Below are 8,250 nucleotides of genomic sequence, written 5' to 3'. Positions count from 1 at the left end.
CATGTGTAATATTTACAAAGGTACACTCACCAGAGGTCCCCTGTGTTCCCTCAGGGTCTGGGAGCACGCCTTGGGTGAGTTTGGGGGTTACTGGTTCCAGGTCCAGGGTGATAAACATATCCTGGCTGTTGGGGAAACCTGTTTCTCCGCTTCATTCCTGCTGTGAGCTCTCTCCATTATCTTCATTCTCATCTTCCTCATACTCTGAACCCGCTTCCCTGTGTGTTTCTCCATTGAAGGAGTCAAAGCACACGGTTGGGGTTGTGGTGGCTGCACCCCCTAGAATGGCATGCAGCTCCGCATAGAAGTGGCATGTTTGCAGCTCTGCCCCAGACCTTCCGTTTGCCTCTCTGACTTTGTGGTAGGCTTGCCTTAGCTCCTTAATTTTCACGCGGCACTGCTGTGCATCCCTGTTATGGCCTCTGTCCTTCATGGCCTTGGAGACCTTTTCTAATATTTTGCCATTTCATTTACTGCTATGGAGTTCAGCTAGCACTGATTCATCTCCCCATATGGCGAGCAGATCCCGTACCTCCCATTCGGTCCATGATGGAGCTCTTTTGCGATTCTGGGACTCCATCACTGTTACCTGTGCTGATGAGCTCTGCATGATCACCTGTGCTCTCCACGCTGGGCAAACAGGAAATGAAATTCAAACGTTCGCGGGGCTTTTCCTGTCTACCTGTTCAGTGCATCTGAGTTGAGAGTGCTGTCCAGAGCGGTCACAATGAAGCACTGTGGGATAGCTCCCGGAGGCCAATAGCCTTGAATTCCGTTCACACTACCCCAAATCCGACCCACAAAGGCCAATTTTAGCGCTAATCCCCTCGTCGGAGGTGGAGTAAAGAAACCAGTTTAAAGGGCCCTTTAAGTCAAAAGAAAGGGCTTCGTCATGTGGACGTGTCCAGGCTTAATTTAATTTAACCCTGCTAAAGTCGACCTAAACTCATAGTGTAGACCAGGCCTGAGTGTGTTAAAGACAGGAACACTTCTTAAGCTGCTTTCAGTTAAGCCTGCAGTTTGTGGGACATGGTTCAAACCTGGGTCTGTGTTTGTAGCCGGCAAGTGTGTCTGGCACAACCAGGCAAGGTTCTGGAGTCCCAAGCTGGTAGGGAAGGCAGGGGCAGAAGTAGTATTGGCACATCAGTTGGCAGCCCCACGAGGGTTTCTGTGATCCAGCCCATCTCACCGTTGCCTTTCAATGAGATTTATGTTGCTAAACCTCAGAAAGTGTGAAACATTTGAAATGGGACTTGGGCTTCTAAATCACTTAGACTCTTTTAAAAATGCTACCTGAACTAATTGAGTGAGCTCATTGGATGTGTGCTTTCTATGGAGGGCAACAGGGGGTTGGTTGGAGAAAATGTAAGATCAGCTAACTCTGCTGACATTATCAACTATTTCTAAGGAAACTGGATGGGAAATCAGTGTCTAAATCACTGAGGCAGCTGTAAAATCTAGAATTAGTGCATTATTTCTTGACAGTCACCATAGCATTCAGGCAAAAAAGAGAGACATTTGTTTAGGATTAGAATTTTTTTCCCTCTCCAGGACTATCCCTTAGAGATTAGATGTTTGATGCTGGTTTAGTTTTAGAGAATGTCAGTAAATACCAACTTCTCCTTGCCTGTTGCATTCCCCACAGCAGACCTGCCTCGGAAGACTGCCTCTCCCTGCAGAAGTATATATAATGAATCAGAAAAGATGTTCCCTTTTTGACAGAGGGTATGAGGAACAGGGTCACATTACTAGACATGGAATGGAGCCTCGGTAGCTTTTCTAGGTTGTCCTTCTTGTTGTTACTGGGCACATGGAAGTAGGTGAATGTAGTGGGGAGAGAAAATGAACTGAATAACCTGGATCCTGGTCCCTGAAATGCTACATGAGGATGTGAAAACAGAGACTCCAGCTGCTGATAGACCCATCTCAGAGGTGATGGGTCTCCCTGCTCCGTGTATCTTGAGGAGTTTGAAACAATGTAGGTTTTCTAGGTTACTAACCCCACTGGAATCCATGGGGAACTGGGCATTGATCTCTCTCAAATCCCCAACCCAAAGCAAAATGACTGAATTTTGAAAAAGGAAAGACCTGTCAGGTCATGTCTATCCTGGCTCCTTACTGTCCCCCATCACCCTGGTATCTGGGCACCTTGCTGTCTTGGATGTATCTATTCTCCAGCATCCCTATGCCATGCTATTACCCCTGCATTACAGACAGGACCTGGTGCACAGAGGGGCAGATTTATGGAGGTTTTTTGCCATCTCAATACCCAGACCCGACAGTGGGATTGGAAATTGATGGGTTTTAGGTACAGCCCCTACTCAGGCACCAGGGTGCATTGATAGGTACCTACTGCCCTTTGGAAATCTGCCATGTGAAAGTCACACAAAGGATGGGTGACAAACCAGGGAACTGAACCAACATCTGCTGAGTCCAATACCAGTGCTCCAATCATGGGAGCAGCCTTCGTTCCTCTCTAACCTCCCCTCCATACCCCAATGAGGTTGTGCCCTCACTAACAGCTCCCCCCTCACAGGGCACTGAGTGAACTGCTGTGGGGAAAGCAGAGCTGCTGTTGGCTGCTGCGCTTGGAGTTTGGGGGGCAGAAACTGGCTATAAGTGAACTTCGCACAAATCGGTTTTGTTTCTCCCCTTAGAGGGTTAATATTGGATTATTTTATCTTTAAGATTTCCCCCAATTTTTAACTATTAATTTTTACAATTGCAGGAAGCTCATTGGGGGTTAAGGTGGGGGTCAGAGCAAGGGCAGCGCTGCCAGTGTGAATGCAGGGGGCTTCCAGCAGGGGATACCTGTGGCTTCGGAGTGATCCAAGACACTAGGGTGCAAGGGGCAGGGAAGGCAGCTTCTCTGGCCCAGTGGAGCAGAGATCCATGGCCAGGGCTGGGGGAAGGAGGAGGATGGTGGCAAACCCCTGGCCACAGGAGGGACCACCTCATCATTCAACCTGGCATTGGCCACTGTTGAAAGACAGGATACTGGGCTAGATGAACCTTTGTGTAAGGGTACTGCTATCCCCTTCCTAAAACTCAGTGTGGGTGTTTTGGTCGGCTAGCTCCCAGTAACAAATGAAAGGGGAAAGGTCAATGGGAAATAGGGACCCTGACCCTGACAGTCCCCAGGAACAATATAGAGAGGCCAATGCTCCAGGTCGGCCTGATTGACAGGGCAGCCAGGCTAATCAGGGAGTCAGGAGGCAAAAGGGGTCCCGTCCTCCATGTGAGCTGGAATTGCCTGGGTCAGAGAGAGTGAGGCCAAACTAAGGAGAAAGCAGGGGCCCAAGCTGACCTGGGAGCAGAGCTGCAGCAACCAGAGCCAGAGGGGCCAGAGAAGCAGCCCAGGAGCTGGAGACAGAGCAGTGGAGCTGGAGCTGAAGCAGAGAGGTAGAGCTGGGGCTCGATCAGTCCGGAGCTGGGTGCATGATTAGCTGGGGATAGCAAGGGGGACCCTGGGCAGCGGGACCAGCACAGGTCCAAGCCTCCAGCCAAGAGGCCTAGAAGGCCAGACTTGGAGGGGATCGTAACCCTGATGGGGCGGGGGCGATGCTGGGAAGAAGAGTCCTGCCACCCAAAGCCTGAGGACATGTGGCCACCACAAGAGTAAGTGTACAACCTGCAGCATCCCTGCAGCACAGCCAAGGCCTGGGCAGGAGGCCTGGGACTTGTGAGGAACAGACTGAACTTCCCTTACATTCCAGAGACACTGGTTGTGATGTCCCTGTCATAACTATAAAGGGAAGGGTAATGGCCCTCCTGTGTACAATACTATAAAATCCCTCCTGGCCAGAGACTCCAAAATCCTTTTACCTATAAAGGGTTAAGAAGCTCAGGTAACTTGGCTGACACCTGACCCAAAGGACCAATAAGGGGACAAGATATTTTCAAATCGTGGTGGGGGGAAGGCTTTTGTTTGTGCTCTTTGTTTTGGTGAGAGTTCGCTCTTGGGACTAAGAGGGACCAGACATCAATCCAGGCTCTCCAAATCTTTCTGAACAAGTCTCTCATATTTCAAACTTGTAAGTACAGCCAGGCAAGGCGTGTTAGTTTTATCTTTGTTTTCTCAACTTGTAAATGTACCTTTTGCTAGGGTGTTTACCCCTGTTTGCTGTAACTTTGAACTTAAGGCTAGAGGGGGGTCCTCTGGGCTCTTTAAGTTTGATTACCCTGTAAAGTTATTTTCCATCCTGATTTTACAGAGCTGATGACCTTTTTCTTTAATTAAAAGCCTTTTTTAATAACCAGATTGATTTTTCCTTGTTTTTAGATCCAAGGGAATTGGGTCTGGATCCACGAGGAGTTGGTTGTAGAAAGGAAGGGGGATGGCTAATTTCTCCTTGTTTTAAGATCCAAGGGGTTGGATCTGTGTTCACCAGGTTGTTGGTGGAAGAGTCTCTCAAGGCTACCCAGGGAAGGGAGTTAGCCCATTGGGATTGGTGGCAGCGGACCAGATCTAAGCTGGTAGTTAAGCTTAGAAGTTTTCATACAGGCCCCCATATCTGTACCCTAAAGTTAAGAGTGGGGAAGGAGCCTTGACAATCTCCGTGCCACAGAGCGGGGTTATGCGTTTTCCTTTAACCTTTCCCATTTTTTCTTATTTTTTTTAAATCGATTGCTGCTTAATAAATTGTATTTGCTTTGAACTGTATGTGATGATCAGTGGGTCAGGGAAACATCCAGTGCAGAGAGAGCACTCTGAAAAGGGGATACCCTAGCCCCTGCTCTAAGAGACCATGACAAGGTTGGGGGTTGAGTCCCCCAGGACTCTTGGGCCCAGCCTTGTTGGGGTTATAAGGAATCTGCCACACAGGAGATTAGAAGGGGAGCCCTCAGGGTCAGGCAGGCCTCTGGGTAAAGGATCTGGGAGCAAGGACTCAGATCCTTTTGCTATCCCATTTCACTGGGATAGGGTAGGAAAGTTCCCCACAATAGCGGGACCATTTCCCTGCTTACATTTGTTCTCAGCCAGTATGGCCATTCTTAGATATGTTCTCATGAACTGCTCTGTCGATAGGCAGAACTGATATGGCAGCGGGGTGGCCTCCCCCACAGCCAGGGACTCACCCTCCTCCACACAGCCCAGGATCACAAGGATGGCAGCCTTCCCCACACCTTGCATCTGCAGAGATGGATGTCACCAGCCATGAGGCCCTGCAGGGAGCCCTCAGCAGCTCTGCTGTCCCAGCCCTGCTCATTCAATCCCATGACAGCTGGGTGCAGAGGGATCCCTGCCCGGCCGCGGGGCCGGTGACACCATAATAAAATAATAACATAATATATGGAGATATACCTATCTCAAAGAACTGGAAGGCACCCCAAAAGGTCATTGAGTCAAGCCCCCAGCCTTCACTAGCAGGACCAAGTACCGATTTTTGCCCCAGATCCCTGAGTGGCCTCCTTAAGAATTGAACTCACAACCCTGGGTTTAACAAGCCAATGCTCAAACACTATAGCACTAATGCCTACTCTTCATGATGGTTTCTGTTGTTGATTTGCTTGTATCAGCTGATATTGACCTTTACCAACTTCTGTAGATGGAAATTGAATCCTGCCAATCTGTACATTTAAAGAAAGCTCAAGATATTTGCTGTCCAAATCCCATTGAAATCAAAGGGGCCCATCCTTGAAGTCTTTAGAACTTTTATCTTAGATGTCAGCAGACAAATCTTGGACAGAACAGAATTATTCCTGGGGTGTAAAATTAACCTTGTGCATAACTCTGTGCAGGATCAGGACCTTACTGAGCAGTCAATATAGTTTTGTAAATCAGTCTGGGAAAAGATATGACCTCACCCAACTTGTCTATCTAAGGATCAGTAATGGTGAGAAAGACAGTAATGGCAGACTAGACAGCCCCCAACAGCGGGAGAGAGACACACACACAGAGAGAGAGGATTAATATTACTTTTAACCAAAGATAAAGAAGAAAAAGTAGAGCTGATAAAAATTTCTGATTGGCATTTTTGATGAAAAAGTGTTTTGTTGATAGAGATCAAAATGTTCCAGGGGAACAGAACAATTTCTGCACAATTTTGTGTAGGAAAAGTATTGTTGTATAAAGCTTTATATGATATAATATAAAAATATATAGAAATAAATGTAAATATCTTTAAAGCACAATGTAATATAAAGTAAAAATATCCTAGAAATAAAATTAAAAATAGATAAATACATTTTAAAAAAGTAAATTTGGAATGAAATCTAACATTTGAAATCACGGAATTACTGATGAAATGGAAATTCGGGTTCTACACCACTCTCATAATACGACAATTGCACATTTCTTACAAATTAAAAAATTTATACCGAATTTTTTCTTGCAAGAGAGAATCTATTTCTAGCTAACATGGTGGTTACCAACAGGACATTTTTTTGGTTTTTCTTTTTAATGAAGATCACTTCTCTATGTATAGAGTGTCTGACTGCAGGACAATGAAATATTGTTCCAGGGAAGAAGATGATAAAAACTTTCATATGGCTCTGATAGAGTTAGGTGGCCCATTTCCACAGCAATTCACTTCGCGTTTTCATAGATTCATAGACTTAAGGTAAGAAGGGACCATTATGGTCATCTAGTCTGACCTCCTGCACAATGCAGGCCACAGAATCTCACCCACCCACTCCTGGAACAAACCCCTAACCTATGTCTGAGTTATTGAAGTCCTCAAATCGTGGTTTAAAGAACTCAAGGTGCAGAGAATCCTCCAGCATCTGACCTATGCCCCATGCTGCAGAGGAAGGCGAAAAACCTCCAGGGCCTCTGCCAATCTGCCCTGGCGGAAAATTCCTTCCCGACCCCAAATACGGCAATCAGTTAAACCCTGAGCATGTGGGCAAGACTCACCAGCCAGCACCCAGGAAAGAATTCTCTGTAGTAACTCAGATCCCACCCCATCTAACATCCCATCACAAGCCATAGGGCATATTTACCTGCTAATAATCAAAGATGAATTAATTGCCAAAATTAGGCTATCTCATCATACTATCCCCTCCATAAACTTATCAAGCTTAGTCTTGAAGCCAGATATGTCTTTTGCTCCCACTACTCCCCTTGGAAGGCTGTTCCAGAACTTCACTCCTCTAATGGTTAGAAACCTTTGTCTAATTTCAAGTCTAAACTTCCTAGTGTCCAGTTTATATCCATTTGTTCTTGTCTCCACATTGGTACTAAGCTTAAATAATTCCTCTCCTTCCCTGATATTTATCCCTTTGATATATTTATAAAGAGCACTCATATCTCCCCTCAGCCTTCTTTTGGTTAGGCTAAACAAGCCAAGCTCTTTGAGTCTCCTTTCGTAAGACAGGTTTTCCATTCCTTGGATCATCCTAGTAGCCCTTCTCTGTACCTGTTCCAGTTTGAATTCATCCTTCTTAAACATGGGAGACCAGAACTGCACACAGTATTCCAGATGAGGTCTCACCAGTGCCTTGTATAATGGTACTAACACCTCCTTATCGTTACTGGAAATACCTCGCCTGATGCATCCCAAGACCGCATTAGCTTTTTTAACAGCCATATCACATTGGTGGCTCATAGTAATCCTGTGATCAACCAATACTCCAAGGTCCTTCTCCTCCTCTGTTACTTCCAATTGATGTGTCCCCAATTTATAACCAAAATTCTTGTTATTAATCCCTAAATGCATGACCTTGCACTTTTCACTATTAAATTTCATACTATTACTATTACTCCAGTTTACAAAATCATCCAGATCTTCCTGTATGATATCCCGGTCCTTCTCTGTGTTAGCAATAGCTCCCAGCTTTGTGTCATCTGCAAACTTTATTAGCACATTCCCACTTTTTGTGCCAAGGTCAGTAATAAAAAGATTAAATAAGATTGGTCCCAAAACTGATCCCCGAGGAACTTCACTAGTAACCTCCCTCCAGCCTGACAGTTCACCTTTCAGTACGACCCGTTGTAGTCTCCCCTTTAACCAGTTCCTTATCCACCTTTCAGTTTTCATATTGATCCCCATCTTTTCCAATTTAGCTAATAATTCCCCATGTGGAGCCGTATCAAATGCCTTACTGAAATCGAGGTAAATTACATCCACTGCATTTCCTTTGTCTAAAAAATCTGTTACCTTCTCAAAGAAGGAGATCAGGTTGGTTTGGCATGATCTACCTTTTGTAAAACTATGTTGTATTTTGTCCCAGTTACCATTGACCTCAATGTCCTTAACTACTTTCTCCAAATTTTTTCCCAAGACCTTGCATACTACAGATGTCAAA

This window comes from Trachemys scripta, chromosome 12 (genome assembly GCF_013100865.1).
Source record: "Trachemys scripta elegans isolate TJP31775 chromosome 12, CAS_Tse_1.0, whole genome shotgun sequence".
Lineage (NCBI taxonomy): Eukaryota > Metazoa > Chordata > Testudines > Emydidae > Trachemys > Trachemys scripta.
Note: the sequence above shows the minus strand (reverse complement) of the source record.